Raw genomic sequence first — 27,774 nt, 5'->3', positions numbered from 1 at the left:
CCCGTACGAATTGATTTTCGGGAAATAATCAAATATTCTCACCAATTTTTTTAGAGATCCAGAACCTCAATATAACTACGAAAATGATGCCCTAGATCTAAAACGTATAATGCAAGAAAAGCCGCTAGAAATAACTTAATAACAAAAAAATAAAAAATAAAAGTTATTATGAGAGAACAAGAAACCCTATCACATTACACGTAGGGGACAAAGTATTAATTAAGGAACAAAATAAACGTAACACCTTAAGCCGCGATTGGACGGGACCATACGAAATTATTCATGTACATGAAAACGAGAACATTACAATTAAAAAAGGTCGTAAGTATTACAGAATCCACATAAATAACGTGAAAAAAATATTTCGAAACCATATATCGGTTACATCACTACCTTTTTCAATATTTAACCATTTTACTTTTGCGAATTTAGTACTTATGAAATTTACTTTCGAAACTAATATTTTAATAAAATTAATACAAATGGCAAAAATGGGACAGTTACACCCAAGCCTAATCTCACCATCGGAATTATTAGAACAACTTAAAGATATTAAAATTTTATTACCAATGGATACGGAATTACCGATAGAACTCGATATAACCAACGTTTACGAATTAGTAAGACTTTCAGACTTGACAGTATATTTTTCAAATAACAAAATTGTATTTATAATTATATTACCTTTAGTTTACCAGAATGATTTAACTAAGTATCATCTTATACCTAGACCTATATGTAAACTAAATGATTGTTTTTATATAAAACCAAACTATAACTTTTTAGCAATAAGTAAGACAAAATAATTGTGTACTAATTATGACCAATTTCATTATTCTGCATGTAAGACAGTTCATAATTTTCTATCATGTCCTGAAACAAATTCATTATATCCGCGTAGTACAAGACCTATATGTGAAGTACAACTTTTACAAGATCCAGCAGAAATACCAGACAGCTGCGAAATTAGACACGTCCAGATAAACACTTCAATTTTTCACAAGCTACAGTTTCAAAACTCGTAGTTATATGTTTCCAGCGGAGAAACACTTTTCATCCTATGCGATGCAGACAAAGAGTCCAGTAGCCATGCAATAAAATAAGTTGGGATATTACGTCTTAATGAAACTTGTAAAGGGTATGTCACACGTGACATACTCATATCAGGTAAAACGAACCAGGAACAACATCCTGATTTCATACCGAATTCCATACTTACAAATAATCGGAATTGGACCAATCTCGCTATAATGAAAAACAAAGATATACTTAACAATAGAATGGACAACCTAAATGAAGTTTCAGAAGAACATGATTTCTTACAACTTACAAACAACCACACAACTGATTTCAAAACGATTAAATAACAGATGGAATCATATGACTATTTCTTATATATATATATATAAATTTCTATTGGAGGTTGTGGGTTTAAAATTATATTCATTAACTTAATATTAACCAAAATACGACAATTCAAGGAAAGTAAAATGGAGCGATGCGTTTCAGAAATATTTAGAAACGAACAGCACGCACCAACAGCACCGAATACACCAATTCAACTAAGAACAGTGGACTTAAATGAAGAAGATCAAGAGCAATCTTCACCACTTAACCCAAAGCATAAAATAAAAAGTATAAAATAAAAAATAATATAAAAAGCAGACTTTTTAATATTTATAAAAATCAGGGATTTTTGTTTATAGTGGGGAGGAATGTAGTAACCGAGGTCACTACGACTTCGTTAAAACTATTTTATAGTCCTTTCCAGTACTTATTTCTTGGAGCGTGGTCGTAAACAACTATTTATTAACATATATTTATATTTGGAGATGGGTTTTTAGTTAACAAGATTAAATGGGTTTTAGATAATAAGAATATTTATATTATTTTTGTTATTAGCTAACCGCTAAGAAAAGAATAGTTGTATAAGTTTTAAAAAATTAATATTATTTTTGTTTTTAACGGACAACGAAAAGCCTTGAGTCTTTTCCTTGTCCTAAATTACTATTGCCCATTATGTTTAAAGATCTATGTATAAATAGGGACGTAGTGCCAGTACTTAATCAGATAGAATATAACCAGACTTAAGAGTAAACCGATACGGTTAAACTTACAAATGTTTACTTATCGGGCTATCGTTATGTTGTTTCTTAGTAATATAATAAATTCACATTTATAACTTAAACAGTGTTTTTTTTTTTTTTTTACTCCAACGGACGTGTAATTTACTGCAACAAGAGGTAACTTCGTCATAAAACGTTTTGAGTTAGTTTTGATCAGACCGGCTCACTACAGTAGGATATAAAATTTAAATAACACGCAAGTATTTTATTAATATTTTTTTTTGTATAAATTTTAAATGAAAAGTCCTAGAAGAATTAAATCTGTTTTAATTAATTATTGTCACGCTTTCAAAAACTAAATATAAAACTTAATGTGTAATAATGTAATAAAAATTAAATAAAATTAAAAAGGAAATACATTTTTCTTAAATATATTTGTTATGGATTTTGAAAAACTTAATAAGACCCACAGATTTAGACAGTTAAACTAAACTACTTGGTGACTCCCTTCCCACAGTGTTATTTTATCGAGCTTAGCTTTTATTATTTTTTTATTTATATTTCAACCACTTAATGTCATATTTAAATAACATTATATATTATAATAATAGAGGTATAATACTACAACTGTAACATGACAGTGGTATACACAACACGGGATAAATTATTTTATGGGGAGTGAATTATGGTGAAATGAGGACATTAACAAACTCGTAGTTGGTAATGGAATTTATATTGCTTTACAATCTATTAAACACAAACATTTTTGAATAATTTTGATCTCAAATTATATTTTCTTATATGTAAAAATTAAGAATAATATATTAACCAACATAAATTTTCCTTTTTTTTTATTATTAATTAAGATTATCGACTCAATATAATTGTGTTTACTTGCAGTCTTAATAAAAATGTATTTAATTAGTATAAATTATATCAACCTTTGTATATAGTTACTAAAAAATTATTCGAAAAGGTTGCCCATATAATGAAGATTATTAAATTATATAATGTTTGTCAATTCATCACAATTGAGTATGTTAGTAACGATTATACGATTCGTCATAACTATCCAAGCATTAAGAACTTTACTACTAATTTGATAAAATTTGTTTACCAAAGCATTATTTATTTTTGGTTTGTATCCAATATTCGTTAATTTCTTTGGTATAAAAATACGAATTTTGATACTTATAATATAAATACGTATTTATTTAATTACATTTTCTTCTGTATATTCTCTACTCATTTGCATTTCATAATCTTATGATGTTGGTGATCAAATCATTAATTTTAATTCAATAATATATTTTGTTTTTCAACACAAAAATAGACACCTATATTATTATTATTCAAATAAACAATGGATTTGTTCTATAAGAATAAATGAATCGCACTATTAAATTCGTTGATATATTGTTCGTATTTAATTTAGCACTTTTAATCTATTCTTTGATACATGGTTTCCGGACATACCAGAATTTTCGTACATATACTAGAATTTGGACCATTTGTACGAGATTTAAGGAACACCTCTCCTCGTACACCTTTTATATGAGAACTTCAACAAGATATAAACATATCTATCTTTTATTTAAAATTTGAAAAATTAAATTAAATTTCGATATAGAAGATAGTATCCATGATAAACATTTTTATCATGGTATTATCTATACGAAAAAGATAGATAACCACAACTTACCGTTTTGGGTTACTTACCAGTTACCATGGGTTTAGTGCAGGGATGGCAAATCCATGGCACGCGAAAAGTTTTACTATTATATATTATATAATATATAATATTATAGGATCTATAATATAATATAAATAATTAACAAAGCAATATTATTATTTATTATGTATTATTATTTTTATGTACCTGAACTAACCTTTTTATACTAATAAATTAATTATACAATCAAATTATAATACAACAAAATATAATATTTTTTTTTTCATGGCACGCTCTATAAAAAAAAAAAAAGGTAATTTTAGGCACGCAGTGTTCAAAAGGTTTGCCATCTCTGGTATAGTGAATAATATTGTGCACGAGAAAATACGTTCTACAATTAACATACTTGGTTCGTAATTCGGTATTACACAGAATAATTCAAGATTATCTGATTGTACCAGTTCCCACTATTCTCTGTATCCGTTACGAGTTATTAATTATTTTAACTATATAAATAACACCATAAACCTATGACCATTATCCAGGATAATTATTTATTCTGTAATATTTCTCCAGTCCCACTTACTAGTTACTAGTAACAATAGTAACAAGCGACTGCCGAGCATCGAGCTATTTATTAGTTTATTGTCTTTACCTACTTGTAATTTAATACTTTGTTTGTTCGTGCGCTTAAGTATCTTCTGTAGTTGTCATAGTGTATTAGTGTCTTTAATTTAAAATATGTGTAGCGAAGAACAAGATATCCATGTAACACCACCCATATTAACAGTTAAAAAATCAATAAATACAGGACACGAATATTTCGGTCAGGATGGCTTAACCTTGACGAGTAAAAAAAATGGTTGTGTCCTGTTAATAATGATCCCTAAGTGTAAGTTATGCAATTGCATAATGGTCTCTGAGTTGACGAACGTTAAATCACATGGCAAAGGGAATAGTCACAGGGAAATAGTAGCCTGTAAGGAAGTTAAAAAAAAATCATGTAAGACAGTAGCATTTTTTACTACAACTAAAACTTACTCGAAGTTTGATGTTTAAGTTAAGTCGGCAGAGATCAAACTAATAGCTTTTATTGCCGAATACCTGTTTAGGAATCTGGCAATCCTGCTTTGATATAGTGTAGATTTGAAATTGATAAAGCTTACTGGTGCAATTATTTATTGGCATAAAATAGTATGTGTTATTGTGTGCTCACAATAGAACATAATAATAATATGGTTTTAAAATAGTGCCAAATCAATATTTTCGTTATTTATGTTGGTAAATACATTATGGATAAAAGATAAAAATTATTTATAGTAAATCATAATTTATAATATTTCACAGTATGGTCTATAAAAAAACTTATCATTTAACAGTGGAAATATTTTATATTTTTTTAGATGTTATGATTTGAAGTATTTTATTGTACTGGGTATATTTCGATTTATTTTATGAATTGGATTATTTTACTCATATTGCATATAAATTGCATTCGTATGCGTCATAAATGGAAAATAAAATGTTTAACACAAACGGTCTTCCTGAAAACTATTATTAAAGACTAATAATCAATGTAATGATGGTATAGTCAAACATTTATTTCCACATCAAATAATTGTATTATAATTTTATTAAATTATACGTTGATCATTAAAATTATCAAACTGCCTGTTTTATTAATTCACGGAAATTGCGTGTGGATATAAAAAACAATTAAGACAATATTGTTTGTTTTCAACATGGTACGATAGTATCATGATATCCTCGCACATATTTGATTCAAAGCTATATTTCAATAGCAGTTTATGGGTCGGTGAGAAAACTTCATTTATCAACGAATAACTATTTTCAGAAGTAATATAATTATGGTTTTTATTTTAATTTAATTTCAGTATGATCGCCTACAGTAGGCGTACAGTTGAGTAACTCAACCGCATCTAAATTGCACAGTATTTCACGTACTGCCTCTGATTTGAACATCCGAATATAAATATGAGAATACGATTAATGGTGATAAATTAAATCATGTTTACGCATGAAAAATAACGAAACAACCTTCTCAAAACTATTAGTCGAATTAAAAAACGTTTAAAATCAATTACAGAAATATTCCATTTTTTTCCTTTTGTTTAAACTTCATAAACCGCCCGCTGCGTCTTAATTCGCAGCGTTATTGTCACTGCAAAGATGCGCGTGCAGGGCGGTCCAAGAGTTATGGGTCATACATTTTTCCAAGGTTTTCGGTGCACCTACCGGTGCAAAAACGATTGGAAAAAAGCCAATATCGTAATATTATACAGCCGCTGGTGCCGAACGTCGACGGCTCCGGGGCCGCGGTCTTAAACGGTTGCTCAACATCGATCATAGGCTTTCCTTAATACGGCTATAATAACGCGCGCGAAGACGGATCTGACGACTGCGAGTTTAAATATAGAATTGGACAGTGGTCAACAAGAATCGTTTCCCCGGACCACACAACTAACGCGTCCACGGCCGTTTTCGCGTGTCCGTCCCGGATCAAGTTCAATATTGTAATCAGCTTTTACCCACCCACGGAACCTGGTCAGCGTTCGTATTGATTCTTTTGACGTTAAAATATTATAATCATACCATACACTGTTGACCACAACATGTTATATCGTATCGAGCGTGGCTAGTTTGCTCGTCTATCGATCATGGCACCGGTTAACGAGTTCAAAAGGATGGTTGTTTTTTTTTTTCGATTTTCAAATCTGAATTCATTAGCACTTCATATTGTACAGTTGGGCTTATTGTTTGTTCGAATGGGTATTTGTTTTAATTTAATTTTGAACGCTATGCAGATTGTCCCACGAGGATTTATTAGTTTTAAGTGATGTGTTAACGAACGTTTCAGTTATACCGCTATCATTTTAAAACTGTCCTTACGGGACATCTTATGTAAATACCTAGTTAATCACTCATATTTTAATCCTATAAATGGCGTTACATTGTATAAGTAGAAAATAAAAATAAAAATAAAAATAAAAATAAATCACAAATTGTTGACGATTTTGATTAATAAAATATAATTACAGTGATTCGTAATAATGTACGAAATGGAACGAAAAATTGGATGGGATTAAAAAAAAAATATGACTTGAAATGCATATGAAAATTATATGTTTCGAAATACATACTTTTATATACTTTTTATACTTAAAAATTCGTAGGTAATATTAACATCTTGGAGACAATAGTTCAAATCAAAATAATTAATAACATATGATGTATCAATTTTGTGAAGGATAGGTATACTTTTTCAGTTTAAACCGATACCAGTATTCAATACATCCACAACTAATACAATCGATTAATCTGGATCGATTTTTCAGTCTACAATTTAAATTAGTATTCTCTTATTTTCTGTTTGTGGTATTTTATTTTCTCGTTATTTTTATTTTTTGCCCACCTGTATGAATCGAATCATTTTTCTTATATCTTTCTTTCAAAAATATATAATATTATAACACAAACACTTATCCTGTAATCTATTAGAAATCGTTTTACTTAACCGATTTATAGGGGCTCTTTTTCACGATAAATTATTCACGCGTTCTGAAAAATAGTAAAAATCTGTAGTGATCGCTTACGGTACAATCGCTTAGACATTCAATTTAGAAGAAGAAATATAATTTTTTTTTCTGTGAAAATCACCATCGTGTGCTAGTTTTAAATTTTAAATTTTTTATTGAATATGTTGTCAAAATTATATCACTTTCCACAGAAAAAAAAAAAAAACAAAAATAGATCTATAGAACAAATTGGAAATATTTATTTATTTATTTGAATATTCAACAAGCTTAACACCTTTAACAAAACAAGAAAGTGTATGTGAAAAAAAAAAAGGTAATGACACAAGTAAAAAGAGTTGGTAATAAGAATTGAAAATATCATTGAGTAATGAACAATGAAATAAAATAATAATAATACAAATTCTTTTAAGATAACACAAACAATAATAGATAAATTAACAAAATATTAAAAATACAGAATAACAAGGTAAGCATTATGTTTCAAAAATAACAATGTATTATCTTTAAAAACCTGGCGAGATAAAACAAAAAAATCTAGAACCGTGTAAATTTTATTAGCAATTAAAAGTGCTCTGGAAAAACAATGAATTTTTGCCACTATTAGTATTAAATTTGGCTATGTAGAACAAATCTTAAGTTCTTTTGCTTCTACCTGGTATTCTGAAAACAATTAAATTCAAAATATCTGGACAGATTGTGAAACCATTTAAAATATGATAAATGAACATTATATCCATTAAATCGCGCCTTATTTGAAGAGAATCAATATTTATAGAATATTGAACCAAATGGAAAGAATATCTTGAAATTTGACAGTGAATTAAGTAAGCAATTTCTTTAAAAAATTTAAATTTAATATTATTTAAATCATTTATATAAGTAGAATAATGATTATACCAAATTAAAGAACCATATTCAAGATTTGATCTTATTAGTGAGCAATACAAGTTTTTATGACACAAGGGATTTCTAAATTCTTGTATTTCTATTTATAAAACCTAACATTTTATAGGATTTATTAATTATCATATTATGATATAATTTAAATGATAGATTAAATTCAAAATAATTACCCAAATCTTTAATTGAAAACCATCTTTCGAGAAAATATTTATTAATGAAATAAAGTCTTATTACACTTTTATTACGTGAGAAAGTTATAATTTTACATTTATCATGATTTAAAGAAAGATAGTTACGTTCACTCCATAAAACCAGTTTATTTAAGTTAGATTGGAAAAAGTTATGGTCATCAGAGGATTTAATTTGACAATAAAGTTTAACATCATCTGTGAACATTAAAATATTTACTGAGCTATCTAAAATAGAAGGAAGATCATTTATGAATATTAAAAAAATGAATGGCCCTAAATGAGACCCTTGTAGAACCCCCGAAGTACCTGAAAATTTGTTAGAATAATGAAAAGATATTTTAACAATTTGAGTTATACTAATAAGATAAGAATATAAACAACTAAGAAAATACCCTTTAAAACTAAAATATTTTAATTTAAGAAATAATAAAGAATGATTTACTTTATTAAAAGCCTTTTGAAAATCGGTATAAATCGCATAAAACTGAATAACCCTGGTCAAGACTTTCGATAAGAAAGTTTTGATATAATAATAAATTAGTTTGAATAATGTGCTTAGCTAAGAAATCATGTTGAAACAGGCTAATATTATTAGATAATAAATTGGATATTTTTTTAGTGATGATAATCTCAAAAACTTTAGGTAATATTGATAACTTGAAAAATCGGCCTATAATTTCTAACATGTTTTTTATCATCTGATTTATAAATAGGAGAAATATATAACTTTCCAGAATTGAGGAAAAATACAATTAGAAAGGGATAGATTAAATATATAGTGTAGAGGCTTAGCTAGAATAAAACGACACATTTTTAAAAAAAGAGGTGAGATACCAACTGGACCAGCACTCGATTTGTCACTAAGTGAACCAAGATAATCAATAATTTCATGTTCAGATATACTATAGTTGTTTAAGAAAAGATTTTAAGAATTATGAGGTTTGGGCCAATTTTTTAAATCAACATTAATATTATTATGAGTGACATAGACAGAAGAAAAATAATTCGCGAATAAATTTGTGATATCTTTAATGTTATCTGCATCATTATTATCATAAGAAACAGAGAGATGGATATGTATATATAATACATATTTTTCTAGTGAAATATGTACAGTTAAAATGTATGTACAGTCAAACTTCTGAATAGTGAACACTCACGAGATTGAGTTTTCCGCTATTAAGAAAAATGAATAAAAAATAATGTATGTATATATTTATAAAAAATTTAATTTTATTGGCGTTTTAATAAAATATTCATTTAAGGTAATTATATCGGTAAAAAAAATTTTAAATTTTAGTTTGGTTTTTTCTTTTGTTGAATTTTTCTCAAAATTAGACTGAAGTTGACTAAATAATGTCAATGAAACCGTATCACTTGTATTGAGATAAAATGTCTTCAGCCGATTTGCTAACTACAATGCTTCTTTGAGCGTAAATTTTTCTTCGTCGACACTCGTTATATCATCTTCTATATCTTGTTCCACTTTGTGTTCTTCATTCTCACTCATGCCATTATTGATAATTTCTTCAATGTTTTATGATAAGTCTTCGATTTGTAAGCATCCATCTATGGAAAATAGTTCTATGTCTCATTGGACATACCGTTTAAACTAGTTCCAATAATTCATTATTCAAATCCTTTATTTGTGTTAAGTCACCAATATTATCTGACCCCTGAAACCCGGCTTTTAAGTAACATTTAGAGATCGTTTCCTTATTAATTTTCATCAATAAGCCATAATTTTTCTTGCCTTATCGTGTTCATTAAATTATATAAGAATGTTTTTATCGGAAATATAGAAATATTATTTAAAACAGGTTCGTGTTTTCTGATTTATCTGTGCCTTATTAAGAGGTATTTTAACACACCAGACTACCTAAACCTGTCCATGTTCACTATTTTGAGGAACGTAATCCATTACTTTCAATGGAGCTATGCCGAAACCGGAAAATTTGTCAATTGTTGAGAAGTTTTTGCTAATTAGGAGTGTCCGTTGAGAGAGGTTTCACTGTATTATAATATATATATATATATAATTATACCAAAAATATAGCTGAGTAGTGGTATTGTGGTCGTAATGTATGGTTAAACTTATTTAGACGAAGTGTTTGTGTTAATAAGATTGTACAATTTTAAATCAGTGTTCAGAATTAGTAGTAAAATGAAGCGCCAAATGAATTACAAATAATGTTATTTACTGTTGGAAGTGTCCATTTGGATTGTGGTATTCTTGGGAAATCCAATAATGTCCCTGCAGGAGAGTTATTTTGAACAAATAGTAAAATTAACTACAACATCGATATGTTGGTCAAAAAAGCTTTTAAGAAACCCAATGGTATTTTGTAGAAAACTGAATTTCATTGATCCATAAACATTTTATGATATACGTTCGATATCATATACATAATATACACTTTTATGTATCTTTAATATTAAACAATAACCATCAAGTTATTGTATAAAATCGAATGTTTTCTTGAATTACTTATTTGTATTCTATTAAAATAAATAAATTGTAAAGTTTAAACAACCACTTTAATCATCTCAGTGGGTTAAACTTCGCTCAGAAACACACACAAAAAATAAAAAAAAAATACTTCTTTACGGTCAACGATTCCTTTATATTGGGCAATCCTTTCGCTTCGATCACCTCACGACAAGAAAGCAGTGAATTACTATGGCTTTAGAATGGTTAGTAAAAATACTAAAGCGCATATTACAAAAACCTATATTGTCATGGAATATTTTGTTTGATAAAAATAATTTTACACTCAATTTTAAGCGAGCTAAGATATAAAAACAAACATTTCCAACATATTAATCGAAAATGTTTTAAAAGATTACGTATTTGAGTAAAAACCACCACGAATGGACTATGTACCATGCAAAAAATTGATCCCAATATGAGCCCTATAATATATGAGCAAATATCGTCACTAACGTTGTTTTAAATACACACGTGCTGCAATGATTATGGAAACACTATAAGTATTCGGGCAGTAATGACATTTATGCGGTATAATACAGCGTATATATCTCAAATGACGCCGCAGCGTTTCTATTTTTATATATATCTTTCCAGAACCATCTTATTAGTCAACATTTGTAGTTGAATAAATATAAATTCTACGTAATACCAGATTACACGTCCTTAAACTTATGGTGTATGAATAGAAGATAATTACGATTGACATATTTTTCTCAGCGTTAAAACGTGAGAGATTATTATTTTCATTATTAATTTTTGATAGCTCGAATTCATACAGGGCAAAGTATTCACGGTGAATAGTACCTATATAAATAAAACCAAGAATTTTAATTGGCCCGCAATATATTTTGATTTATGCTTTTTGGTCTTCCATTAAAGAGTTTCCCGGTCCCTGATATAGTTTCGGTATAAATTATTATATATGCATAAGTATATAGAACGAGGTGGTGGACGGAATTTCAAAAGTAGTTGGTGGTAGTGACACATTTTCAAGTTGGTCATCTCTAGTTTTTAAGTAGTAAACGAAAATGCATGTTGGCCAGAATTCATATTAGATTGAGCCACGATCGAATTTATTATTAAATAAATATTTACTTACAAATATTATTAATAAATACTATTAAATAATGTTATAAATATTTAGCGGTGTAAACACAGTTAGATAGTGTTGCACAGTAAGGTTTAACTAAAAGTATTTTATTAACTTCAGAATACATTTTTAATAACATATACAAATAATCATATTAATCTGAAGAGGATGAATCGTCAAATAAGTCATTAGCGGTGTCCTTGTCTATGTCAGTTCCATGTTGAATAATTTCTTCTGATGTTGGCAAAAACATATCTAACATATCGTTTTTAAATGTTGTATCTTTTTTTTTGTGAAATTTTTCTCATAATGGATATCAAAGGTTCAGATAATATTCAAAATATTCTTCATTGATTTACATCTTGAAAAATTCTTAGAAAATCCTTCTTGGCAATTTTGATATCCTTATTTCTAGCTTTTTAAGTCTTGCCGGAAAGCATTCCAATTGGAAGTAAGGCCATTTCTTCAATGATTTTTGGACTACTCGTAAGTAGTAAAATTTTGTGAACTGTTTTCGGCATATTTTGCTTTTAAAATTATCTTAAATTCGTTTTTTTACATTCAGCTACTTTTAATTTGTCTTCTTCTGTAACTTGTAATATTTTGATATCAAATTTGTATAATGTACGTAATAAACAAACAACAAATCTTATCCATGCATATAGATTGACCAAAGTTAACATTAGACAAATGTATTGGTTTTATAACATAATATTCAAATTATTAAATTCTTTGGATATTAAACCAAAGAGGTAATATTTTACAGCCAACTTTGTTTACATAATAGCATTGTCTAGATACCTTACTATCATCATATATCTATCATCAGTTTTAATTAATTGTTTTTCGTCTATTAAAACAGAGCTGAAATCGAAGTCATTGATTTGGGTTTGGCTATACTCTTTTTCTTTAATTACTATTTCTGTAATTTCGTGACAAACAAATTCTTATAAATTTACTGAATCATGATGAAGAAGATCGTTTGCTGTCTGGTAATTTTAGACTCAATAAGTCTAGCTATATTTTTTGAAAAATTTAAACTATTTTTAAGTTAATTTTTATATTAAAGCGCTTGAGTAAGAGTAATAAGTAACACTTTTCACAACATTTGGAGCATCATTTTGTCCAAATAAACAAAGACTCATTTGAGTAGATAGCATATAAAAGTTCAGATGTACTGTTCTCATTTCGTAATTTTTCGCTTTTTCTACGTTTAGAGCGTTCACTAGAAGAAATAAAAAAGAATTAAATGGTAGTTAGTCTACCACTTTTATTTTCCTTTAAACAACTTTAATAAATACTTGAAGTGTATTTTACTATTCAACCAAGTATTGTATTTTGAAATTAATCTATTTTTTTTTTTTTAGACAATTTTCCTATTTAATTTTTAATTCAGAAGTAAAATGTGATAATACTTGTTTTATTCGATTTGATCATTTGTCTAAATTAGTAATTTCTATAACTCGATTTTTTAAATAATTACTTTTTTATCAGAATAGTATTTTGATTGATATGCGTTCATAATATTAAACATATATTTTCTACTGAAATTCATATGACTATCTTGAGATTCTATAAAGGAAAAATAACTATCAATAATTTTGGTATCCAGAAGAAATTATATATAATTCTGTAACGGTTACAAAAAATAAAAATAAAAACGTTTAAAACTATTTTGAAAGCTTTAAAAGTTTTCTGACATTAAAATTTAAATAATTAAAAATAGTGCAAACTTGCACAGTTTTTCAAAAGTAATCATTGTAACTAACAATATTATGTATAAAAAAATAAAAAAAAAAATTGAACCGGAAAACAATCGGAAGTAAAGGAAAATTATCTTTAACTTAAACTTTATATTGACGGGTTTCCTAAATTATATATAAACACGTAAAAAAAAAAAACATGAAATTTTATATAAATAAATAATTAATATAAAGTAATCTATATACTTCCAGCTACAGAATCCGTATTTCTAAGTTAATCAATTTTAATGAATTTATATATTTTTAAATAATCGACAATTGAATTAATCGAATCATAACCAACGTTTACGTGCTTACGTATGAATTCAGTCGATTGCACAGTCATAACTGCATTATCAATATAACTGTGATAATAATGATTTTATCGCAGTAAATCTTATGTCATTAAATATTATAATATATCATAAGAGTAATATATTGTTATTTTTTATCTAGTTATAGATTTTTTCTTCTTATAATTTTCGGCATATTTTAACGAATGTACCCCACCGTGTGTCGTTTTAAATTAATATCTTAATTACAAAACAAATCGTGGAAAAAGTTTAAAATTATTTTGTTGTTTTAATTGAAGTATTGAACTTTATATTTCAAATGACCTGAGAATAATTTAAATAATAATACGTTTTTGGTTTGAAAATTTCTCTTAGTCATTAATTACTTACGAACATTTATTTTTTGATATAAACATATTTGAAAAAGCCAAATGACGTACCTAATAGAATTACAAATTATACGTAAATCATATTTAACTGAAAATAGTAACTTAAATTTCTAATTTATATTATATGGTTTAAATTATTCTACGCGTTTAAATTGTTGGTTATAGTATAGTTACAGTGTAATTGTTACACTGAAAAACACTTGTATGATAAAAATATAAAAATTCTATTTTTATATCTGTATTTGATTATTTATTTCTTAAAGGTCAACATATTGTATACCCTTAGTGTTCAGAGTCAAACAAATGATACTTTTTAAAGGAAATGCCTTTAATTCGATTTTTAGTATAATATATTCATTTTGTATTTAACTATAGAATATTTACCAGTATATTGTATGTAATTTTTATTTATATACTTACAGTTACATAAAAGCCACACATGATGAAATAATATATATTAATGAACACTCGATTTTAGTGCAGTCAAACTACTCTATACAGTGCAACGGGTATGAGTTTCACGAATAATGTCCATCAGTTACCGTAATTCTCTTCCATCTAATTATTTTTGTTTACAATTTAAGTAGAAGTCAATTTAATTATTAACTATCTGATTGAACTTGTGTTTAAATATATTCGTATAAACATGTCTGTCTTATAATAGTTATTGAAATTGTAATAGATCCCAAAATATATAATTATAAAAAAAAATAAAAAAAATACTTAATTAACTGTATTGCCTGGAAAAGAGTGTTAAATGTTCTTAAATAAAACTTTAAAATACATAAAATTTAATCTTAAAACCTTCAGAGAATATACTCGTACTCATGTAATCAAACTAAAAGTTACTAAAATAATATTTTATATTCATACATTTAAACATTTTAATATTTTATGATTTAATATTTATAATCATATTTATTTTAAGTATAGTTTTGAACAAAATACCTCAATGTTTTAATCTCAAGTATTCAAACGATTTTCGTATATAGTGATGACCAGTGATTCCTTGTTTCAAGATCTGGCTACCTGAGTGCTGTCATTAATAAAAAAAACTAACATGATAAAATTAGGAAGTATTATGATCAGCAGTGCTTCTATACATTTTTATTTGTTTTGCTTATCATATGAAATACTTTTGAAAAATTCAAAATGTAATTTATTGTTTCAATAATTAATATTAATTTTTTAATTACTAAAATGTATTATCAAATAACGTTTTATTACAAAAAGTTAATTTTACAAAATTAATTTATGTATTTTTTTTTCTTTACTTCAAATTTTAATTCGTTTTAATATTTCAATTATTCTTATAGATTGTTTGATATTCTAGAAGATTGGTCACAATAGTACTCATCAGTATTTAATCTACATACGAGTATTTACTTATTATACACGTTTCTGCAAGTAATTCTCCTGGAGGCACAGAAAATAATGAACGATTATATATTTGAAATACAAGACACAAAATGATTATCACTTCTTCTAATACCACAGTTGATACAGGAACAGGTTCTTATTCTATAACTATTCAATTAATTAATTACACTAACATGCATTGCCTGTAAAGTTTCAAATAGATAACTAAGGTAATTACCAAAAATTTAAAACAAAAATTACAGTTTAAAACTGAAATTTCCATATAGTTTAACACAAATTCATAAAAAAATATACGTAGGTACATCTTATTTTCAAAAGTGAAGTTTATTGTATTAAATATTATAACATAACTTAATTTCATTTGCACGTAATAAACGTACATGGTATTAAAGTTTTATTTTGATGTATAATCCTAAGTATTAAATATATGTTAGGTTTTTCTGTGATTTTTTCAACGCTATATGAGTATTCATTATTTAGGCATTTAATCTATTCGTTTTTCGAAAATAATTTCTAATAAATTGTATTTCTGCGGAGAGAAATAAAAATGTTTTTTCAACCGTCGTTTTAACCCAAATTATCTAATATTTCATCATTCTGAACTGACATTTACTTCGAACACCATATTTCATCTCTTTTTCACGTTTACTTATATAGCCAGTGATTCCCTAGATATTGGATCACGCAAGACCCGTTCGTATTAACAATGTGTTCAGTTTGGCTTTCCGAACAATGTTACATCAATTTCTACCAACGTCTCATACATCACATTGGGGGACATTCTCTTGTTAGACAACAAGGGTATGAAAAAAATATCTAAAAGACGCCAAATGTTGAGTGTAAAAAATAAAAGTCATGTTCAAAATAGACGATACATCTTTCCGACGAATCAGAATGTCACTATTTTTTTCTTTTTTTCTTTTGCATTGTCCATTGACAATTGTTCACAGAGTGATTGTTATTATGTTTGCCTGCCACTTCATTGACCAATATTCAGAAAATCAATGGAGATTTTTTGCAAATTTAATTTTTTATACAAGACAATATGCGCTTCAATAGTTCAGAAGAAAACAGAAACTCGACGAAATAATGAATTATTATTATTATACTTGGTTATTAATTTTTGTTTAGTAAATTTGTATATTTTTTTTCTTTTTTTTTTCGAAAATACTGATTGATATCATATACTGATTTATATTTGTACCATGCTTGGTACTTATAAACAATACTATTATTAATTGAAATTATGCTATTTTAAATTAAAGTATTGTGAATAATATTTACCAATAAATATTCAAAAATGTTTATCGAATATCAGTTTCATATGGTTGAGATATGTTAAATTTATAAGGTTAAAATAAAAGTAATTTAATTGTTTGGTATCAATTATTTACATTTATTTATTTCTATTTATAATTTAATGAAAATAATTTTTACTTTATCATTTTATTTGTATATAAAAGATCAACAAATTGACGAAATGTGTATATTGTTGTTATCGTGGTTTCATCTTGGTTTAGCAGTAATTTTATTCTTTCAGTTGATTTGAAAATTATTATTTAAAAGTATAATACTAATTTCTATATATTAATTTTTTTATACCTAATAGAGTCAAAAATATTACTAAAGTGACGTCACTATAATATGGTTATCAGTTATCATAATCCAATCACCACGTGATGAAAAATGTTTGCTGCAGTATGACATACATAATGTCGGTAAATGTGTGCAAATTTAATTGATTTGAATTTTAAATTTATAAATGTGTGCACGCCCTAAACGAGTGTGGATAAAAAATAACATTCCTTACATATGTATGTTGTTGTTTACAAAGTCAACAATTGTTTGGGAAACCATAGAAACAGGGAACATTGATGGACGTATACGACGTACCTACTACATATTAACATACCATAAAATACACCCGTACACCGTAACTGAAGGCGTAGTGAAATTATAATAATCTTTACAAAGTATAAAAAGTTAAAAGGGTGGGCTGGCCTATAACTAAATGGAAAAAATCCAAAAATGTAAAGTGCAATTTTTCATTTATGTTTAATAAAGTGCAATACATTACGTAAGCCTCACCTGATAATTTTAATGAATTTATCATATCCATATTAACTTGACTCTAACGTAACATGAGTTTGGAAAATTGCACGCAAAAATATTTTTAATTTTCAATAATATAGAAGAGAAACATTACCCGTAGCATTTGTTTTTCCTAATCACTTTTCGATTGCTACGAATGAAATATTGCAGTGATTTAAAACTGAATAATGGAAGGGCAAGTAAAAACGCTGATTCACCATTTTCGTAGGATTTAACTATTCATTTTTGTTTCGCTCCTAGCCCTTGCAATTGTCGTTTAAATGATCGGAAATAAATCACGAGAAACAAAGAAATAAGAAAGTTTGACAGAGACAGCAGATGGATGAGTTTGCATAATATGTGATGCGTTGAACATAAATACGGTGTCGTGTATAAATTGTAATAGATTTAAAATTAAATTAAAACATACAACAGAATAACATTCCGTGGGGTATCTGTTTTGTATTTTTTTATTATTTTTTTCCTGCTGTTGTTAACGATAGACTTCGGTTTGTAATAATTTCCTAAACAATGTCCGAAAATTTACCTTTGATACCTTGTTATACAGTTAAGGTATGTTTCATGTTTTGCAATCACGAATGTCGAAACAAACGCGTGATGTAGTTCTTGTTTGCTGTTTTAAGATTAAAAACTTAAAAACCAGTTTATTTCTGAAATCTTTTTGGAACCGTTTATTTGGTATAAATATTTTGTATACGTTTGTTATACTATGGTGTTAAAATGCTAAGAATTCGTCATTTTAAACTGTATATTGTTTGTTTTATAAACGAATAAGTCAACGAAATTGGAAGTGATATAACAATTCAAATCAAATAAAGTCACAGCGAAAATGATCTTCAACCGCACTATGGAAAATTTGCCGTAAAAAATAATGTTTTTAGTAACATAAATGTTTAGAGTTAAATGCATGTGGTTTTTGCGTGATAATTGTAACATTTCTCTTATTTGAAATATGTATGTTATTACAGTAAGTAACATTTTAGTTTGCAAATAAGCTATATCTCATATAATATTATGCTGTCAATCTGTTAAAAAAAAATATTATTACATAGTTCAGGGTAAAAACAAATTAACTCAACAGTATGTTTAATGAAATACAGTGGTATGAGAAGAAGGGAAATATTTTTGTAATAATGTTAAATTTAAGGACTGTAATTTATGCATTTTATTTTGCATAGATTTATTTCTTACGGATTGAAATAAAAGTAATACGATAAGCTAACCTTAAGCTACTTTGCGCCACGTTAAAATTTTTCGAGGTTGTATAGTTTTAAATACGTTTTAACTGATTATTTCCGATAATATTTACGATTATATGTATATAAAACACCTAATGTTTGTTCAAATTTGATTTTAAAATTCAATGACTCACCATCATTTTATACGCATATAGTATAGGTGATTTAATTCAATAAACGTAAAAAATCATTTACAATAGAGCATTTTATTGCTTTTTTTCTATTATTTTCTTTTGAAATTCAAAATTGTGTTACCGTTTAAATTAATTTAAATTATAATAACAAAATGTTTGCAATTTGATATTAATAACAAATCTTGTTTTGACAAATTATACTAAGTTGGTTTATAACAATTTTTTTTGTAACATTACTTATTAGATAATATGAATATTAAAATGATCTTGAGAAAAAAGCGAACTCTGGCGCTAAATAATTCCAATTATTACTTTTTTTAACTTCAAAAAAATATTTGTTTTGAAAACTTTTTTAGTATGCATGTTATTATCATACTAATAATTTGGGTAGGTATCAAATTAAATTATCTTATCTCAGTTCTTCGATTTACAGTTTATTTATATAATAGATAATATAATGAAATATTAGCATATTCTAAATCGAATTTTTCCAATGACACTTTTCCATTATATGCAAATAACGATATTATTTTTTCAAATTTCATTTGACTGTACTTGTTCCATAATATTCTTTTTAACTACAATATAATATTTTTTTAATAAGTGGCCTTTAAAGAGCTTATGACATTTTTGAATTTATATTATGCAAAATAATTTTATGAAAATGAATGATATAATAAATTAATTTGTATATTTAATTTAGCATAAACATTTTCATTTAATATCACAACATTTTTAGTTTAAATCATTGTAATTTTTCCGCCGAAATAACATAACTTTAATGCCCTGGTATTATTTATTCTTTAAGATGATTATTATTTAATGGAAATAAATGCATTTATTCTACTTACGTATGTTAATTAACATATATGTATTGTACAGTAATAACGTTGATGTAAAGATACAGGAATTTAAATGTGATCGACGAAATGTAAGTTTCAACAGAATTTTTAAATTCGTATACGAGTATATTCTATATCGATGAACAATTTTAAATTTAACAATTACCTTTCTGATATTAGATGTAAAATAGAAATAAAAGTTTCACTGTATACCATCGATTCCCAAACTTTTTTAGCGACGGAGCCTTTTTTCAAGCAATATTACCTCTCGGAGCCTCAAGAAATATTTAGTATGAAGTTTTATTTGCCTTTGTTCTACAAAGCATAAAACATGATATGTATTTATATAGAAAGAAACTTAAAACGAGATGGTGTACATTTTACATCATATTTATATCATAAGTATACGTATAGAAATAAACAACAATCAATCAATAGGAAATTGGTATAATAGTAAATAGTGGTTAAACAGTGGTTTTCAACATTTTTAATAATGCGGCACATTTCATCTCCAACAAAATGTTCGTGGTACACAAATCCATATAATATGTGAACCATATTTTAAATATATATATATACGTACACTGTTTACAGTCTACTCTATTAGAGTGTTAAATATTGTGAAACATATAATACTATCAATCGATCGAAACGACTGCGACGGGCATACTTACTATAAATAATATTATATTTATCTATGATTAATTCGATCAGTTTTCGTCGAATATCGATAGTAATACTTGTAAATACATACTTATAAAACAATATATAGATTTATTGTGGCACCCTTATAGAACATTCGCGGTATACCGGTTGAAAACCACTGGGTTAGAGTATAGTCTAAGTAAAGATGCTGCCTTTTGCTTTTATTGTAGATTAATGGAAATGGGTATAATAATAGTCTTGTATATTCTTGTTTTTCTGTAATTGGTTTTAAGACTTGGTACTGTAGTCATAAACGTTTTAAAAAACAAACTATTGAAAGTTCATCTAAATCAGTGGTGTCCAACCCGTGGCCCGAGGGCTACATGTGGCCCGCAAAGGTATTCTATGTGGCCCGTTACGAATTTTCTAAAATAAAAAAAAATGTTTAAAAATGTAAGAACATTTTTTGATTCATAATGTTGTTTGATAGTAAATTCTTTAAAAACTGAAACTGTTACACGATACACAAGACAAACGGCTTTTCCACTAATTTCAATGAAAAAGTAATTTATAGACCATTGAAAATTCTACAATCATCAATATATTTGCGTTTTTTTCTATCTGACATTTTCATATGCAAAATTTACAATTAAATATCGATATCATCCGTGTACTTAAAATAACGTACTAATCAAACTAATGTGTACCTCAATTCATAATTTTTTCAACAGACAATAAAAGATAAGAAAACAAGTCCATATATAAGATTATTTTTGTACTTTTATACTTTGTGGCCCGCTTGAAGATAATTGTTTACCAAAGTGGCCCGCCAAAGGAAAAAGGTTGGACATCACTGATCTAAATGCTACCACCTCATTTAAAAATTGTATTAATTCAAAATCGATTGTTTATTAAATTTTACATGCACATTAATATTAAAGAAAAATTAAGAAGAGCGTGTTAAAAATAGAAATAACCTAAGACAAATTATTAATATTGTGCTTCTTCTTAATAAAATTGGTGAAACGTTTCGTGGATATGATGAGAGTTTTTCAAATAATCATAAAAGTATGTTTAGAGATAGAGTAGTTTTGTATTTTTGCTAGTTACAATGATATTTTAAAAATACATAAAGTGGCTCAAAAAATGCACAGTATCTGAGAAATCATATTCAAAATGACCTCATTTCATCTTTTCGTAGTGTTATGATAAAAAATGAAATCCTATTTTGAAAACTCTTTTATCTCATTGATGGCAGATGAAACAAGTGACGTTGGCCATTGTGAATAATTGTCTGTTGGTATACATTATTTTAACCAGGAGTTAAATAGGCCAGTTAATATATTTTTTGCTTTAAACAAAATTACTTCAATTACAGGACAGTATATTTTTGATTCTGTTAACAAAATGTTAGAGATGATCGATAAAGTTTGGTCATTGGTTTTTTCAGTTTGTTTTGATGGTGCATCATAAATATCGGGTAATGTAGGAGGTATTCAAGCACAGTACAAATAACAAATGAATATAATTCTTTATGTGCATTGTTGTGCAAATTGTCTCAACCTAGTACTGATTTATTTAATTTGTGAAAATTTTAGTAGCTTCAATAATAAACTTATATTTAATTTTCTCGTTACTATAAAATGTATTTAAAATTTTATGGAAGAAAGTCAATGCTACATGTAGTATTAGAGAAAGTTGCATTACAAGCATGATCACTCCTAAAATCTTTAAAACCACACTATTACTTGTTGGGATTGTAGATCAGAAGCTGTAAGTGCAGTAAGTGCAGTGCAAAATAATTATAATCTATTAATTGTGGCCATTTGTGAAATTTATATAAATTCTATGGTTCCATGTTTAAAAGTTAAAGGTATTGGTTTACTTCGCTAACTTCAAAGTTTTTAATTTCTTTTAGGCTTGCATCTTATGGGAGTAAGTTCTAGAATTCAGTTTCTTAAAGTTTATATATTAACAGCTATTAATTATATTCAAGCATATAAAAGTTCATTAATATTTATGAGAAATTATATATTTTTTTAAAACATTTTCGAAGAAGTAACTGCCAAATGTATCGATCTAGATCAAAGGTTCCCAACCCACGGCTCGCGGGCCACATGTGGCCCGCGAAGGTTATCTATGTGGCCCATTACGAATTTTCTAAAATAAAAAAAAAATTTTAAAATGTATGAAAATATTTTTAAATTATTTATTTTCATATATTATTTTTATTTAAATTTATGAATTCGTTTAAATAATTATTCCGAAAAATACAATTGCCTAATTATAAATACCTCAATTTATAATCTTTTCAATAGACAATAAAAGATAAGAAAACAAGTCCAATATATAAGATCATTTTTAAACTTTTATACTTTGTGGCCTGCTTGAAAATAATTGTTTACCAAAGTGGCCCGCCAAAGGAAAAAGGTTGGACATCATTGATCTAGATATTAGTATTCCGGAGGTTAAAAGAAAGAAAGCGTGTATGAGGTAAATTGAACATAATTTTATTTAATTATTTTATGATTCCAAGTATGAAAAATTCAGGTATTTTGTATTTAATCTGTTAATAGATAATTTTATCAGTGGTATAAGTATAAGATTAAATCAAGACAGCATAGATTTAATTAGTGTTGTGGGAAATTTATTGTTGTTAAAATTAAATAACAGTTGTATGCTGGTTAAAAGAAAGTGGATAGTTTGACATTTTTAATATAATGTATTTAGTATTGAATATGTTTACTATTATACTAGTATTATGTTGTACATGCAATAGTATGTTTTCCAAATTAAGCATTTTAAAAAATAAACTCAGATGTACTATTGGCTAAGATAGACTAGAATCATTTATATTGATATTCACAGAAGAAGAATTAGCTTGTAAAATAGATTAATAAAATTATTAAAGAATTCAAGAACTTTATTGTTTATATTATAATTATAAGGGATTGTATATATGTTGATATGTAATATTTAGTAGAGTAAATAAAATTAAAATTATTTTTAGTGTATTTTAGATAAAAATTTTCTTGTACCTATACTGGTCTTTAAAATTATTGTGGAACCTAATTTTTAGCGTGCACCCCTGGAACCAAATGTTTGTATGCGCATATAATTAATATATTATATATTTTGCTGGAAAATAATCGGGATGGGAATGCGTATTGCCTTAAATCAACAAATTTTATTTTCCTATCGGGATCTTAATAATGTTAATACGTATGGGTGAAATATATTTGAGTTGATGGAGTATGTAAACATATATACGCTCGTTGTTTCAAATAACGTTCAATAACTGTTATGTTATTAGATTTTCTTTGGTAAAACAAACAGAACTCTTGAGGAATAATTGCGGGGTCCAAATAAAAAGTGTAAAAATTAGGTTCTAGTCAAAATTTTCGATATTTTTTTATTTTCACATAATCAAACACCTTTAGAAATATAAATTGAGCCACCCGATCTTTTTCACTGAGAATTTTTATTTCTAGAGCAACGATACATTGGTTTCAATTTAAAAGAATAATACTATTCACCCATCCCTGTATTACCTTCAACCGTAAAACCTCTTCCTTTTTTTTTTTTTTTTTTGAAAATTATTGAACAATTTTCATCTTCGATAAATTTGAATAATAATACAAAGAGTAAAAAGATTATTGTTTTCAAATTATATGAAAATTATTTATTCTTGAAATTTTATCCCTTTTATAAAAACAAATCGTTTAATTATACTTATTCATGAGAGTAATTCCGTATTTGATTCATTAGCTACTTATTATTTTTGAACTATCACTGAAGCGTAACAGTTTTATTATTTTTATTTTGTATTAGCTTATTATTTTAAAAAACAATATCACATATAACTATTTTAAATTTTAATAACTTAGTATTTGTAATCTGATAACAACAACAAAATTTGTTTGTACACACAATCAGAGTTATTTTGTATGACATAATGAAATACATTACAATGTAACACATATATCTTGATATATGTTTTAATAATATATATATTTTTTTAACAAATGATAATTTATGAACGATTTAATTACAATTATTTAAGACCCACGTTCTTCTAAATACATATGATTAATTTATTATTATTAAATATTCTACTTAATCCTTCTGTTACCTAACAATGTAATCCAGGATTAATTGATTAAATATTATTTGCACAATATTACCATAAGGATTACAATGTATTATTTGCGTAATTATTGACGAGGTCCGCGTTTGAGACTTAGTACCTTATTATCAAGGTTTATCTTAAATCCGAGTATTTGACATTTAATAAAGAATAAAAAGTGCACTAGAAATGAGATTTATCTATATTAAATCCCTGTAAATAAATAATTGTATTCATGTATAGTCAAATATGCGTTTAGTATTTCATCTACGAGTACTAAAAGCAAAAATAAATGTTTTCATATCATTTCCAGGACCATTTTGATTTAAAATTAATATTGATACTTATCAAAATAATTTACTTGAGTTAAATACTTAATCTGAACGACCATTATTGCAAATGTTTGCCGACATGGTTATTTTTAGTTGAAAAATATTCCTTATCACATAATAAGCACGTGGTGCATTTTTCCATGACATTTTTGTATTCATTTTCGATGAAAACTATCTAAAATCATAAAACCAAAGAAATATTGCTATTTTATAAAGTTTTTACACCGTTGACAATGTATATTTTGTGATGGGTTCTATAACCATAAAAAAAAAAAAAAATTTGTTCTTAAAAAGATTTTGTACCATCAAAAATGTATATTTACGATGGGATCAAATAAAATATCGATTTTAAAAACATTTGTGCATTATGAATAACCAACGATAAAAAGACTTTATTCTAACCTACTTTTTTTTCTTTTTAAGTAATTAGTTGTATAGGTTAAAACTAAATTGTTTCGTTTTTTCGGAAATGTAAATGATTTATAATCTTATTCGATTAATTTTAATATTGAAAAAAAAATAATAAAAATGGTACCATAAATATTATCGCCTCATGTAAAATAAAATTATGTGTATAAAGTAGAGATGTAATGTATATTCGAATAATTGAATTATTCGAATCTCAGTATTCGATGCTACAATACTTATTATTATTAAACGTTTTGTGTTGCGCAAAAACTTAAACGAATAATTTTCGTTTAATTTAATATAATTTTAATTTAGAGCTGGCCAGCTAAAGGGGATTTTACTGATAAAATGAAAATAGTTAAAAGTCAGGTGGACATATTACAAAAATGCTTGAGGTTGCTTATATTGGCTGGTGGATTTTGATTATTAATTATTTTAACTTAATAATAAATTATAATCAAGGTTGGGCAAGTTAATAAAAATAATTAACTTGAGTTAAGTTAAGTTTAGAGAACACAAGATCAATAAGTTAAAAGTTAACAGTTAACGATTCATAAATGTAACTCGATAAGTTAATAAGAAAAAAAATATTAACTTAACTCAGTTTAAAAAAAGTTAATCTTTAAGTAGATCACATAAAATGTGACTGCGTTCTTTAAAAAGATTTATTTTCTAAATTATAATAAACAATTCTATTGAATATTTTATCATAATATACAGCAGTGGCGCTGAAGTGTTTGAAAAATACTATGACTTTGTACAATGTACATTAAAGGGCCACTCACTACCATATTTATTTATCTTTATAGTTAAAATTCTTTGTACATAACATTCTGTATCCAGAACCCAATACCCAAAGATGGGCCCCCCAAACCTACAAAATCTTATATGACATCTGATTTACAGTGTATGCAACCATTTTACTTTACATTATTATTTAATTTTTGTATTAATATTTATGTATAAACGAAAAATTTAAAAATTTTTTAACTTAATAGATCCTTTTTAAATCAACTGTAAAAAGCCAAGTTATTTCAATAGCCAAATAATCTAGTTAAGTTAAAAAGTTAAAAAAAAATTAATTTTTTAACTTAACTTTAGTTTTTTAACTAGTTAATTCCCACCTTTGATTTTAATTTATAATAACCTAATAACCTAACCTAACCTCATAATTTACTCACAGAAAAAGTTAAATAATAGTATCAGTGTAAGTTACTTATGTGTTTAGATTTAGTTGTAAATATGTGTAAATAACTATCTTGAATGAAAAATATAACGATAAGCCATAAAACAAAACTATTTATTTATTTATTTATTTGTTTTGAAGAGAAGAGGGAAGGGAGAATAATATCACAAAATACTAGCCATTTATCCTATTTCGAAGTTCGAATAATTTGAATCCAATACAGTCTATAGAACCTAATGTCGATTGTTACTTTGAATGTTTTTTTTTTAAAACACCTTCAACAAAGGATTTCCTTTACTTAGATACTACTGCAGTATTGTAATACGAATGTTATATTCTTAATTATAATAACGAGGATTTGTTAACATTCATGATATGGTCGAGATCGAAAAAATGTGCAAACAAAGTTCACTCAGCAACATCAATACCTATATCTCTAACATTATGTTTGAACAATTATATTTTTAAATTTCGTAGAAAACAGCATTTTACGAAAAAAAAAAAAATATAAAATAGTAAATTTACATGTTAATTAATTCAGACGAGTTTAGCTAAACGGTAACAGTAATGCGTCTTAGTTTGTATTTCATGGGGATGTTGCTGAGGACTTACCGTATATGTACTTACTGCTTATACTTTTATGAGGAATAGCAGTAATGTAAATATTACAAAATTGTTCTAAATTACTTTGTAAATAGTTCTCGTGCGCAATGAATTAAAAAAAAAAAAAAATCACGTTTCAGTGTAAAAAAGTGTGTCGCGCTTTATGATCATATTTAAACTAGCATTTAATAACAGAACTGCTTATTTAAGGGACCGGATTTATTTGCATAGTTTACTCCTCACAAACCGTTCTATTAATGAGAAGGCTGAAAATACGGTTTCTTTATTGGTTTTGATATTTATCCAATAAATCACAAGTAAAGCAATTATTATTATTATTATTATTTATTCCTATAATGATCGAATGATACTGG

Source organism: Sipha flava, unplaced genomic scaffold, assembly GCF_003268045.1.
Source record: "Sipha flava isolate LNK unplaced genomic scaffold, YSA_version1 275_pilon_pilon, whole genome shotgun sequence".
Classification (NCBI taxonomy): domain Eukaryota; kingdom Metazoa; phylum Arthropoda; class Insecta; order Hemiptera; family Aphididae; genus Sipha; species Sipha flava.
This window is presented reverse-complemented; position numbering follows the sequence as displayed.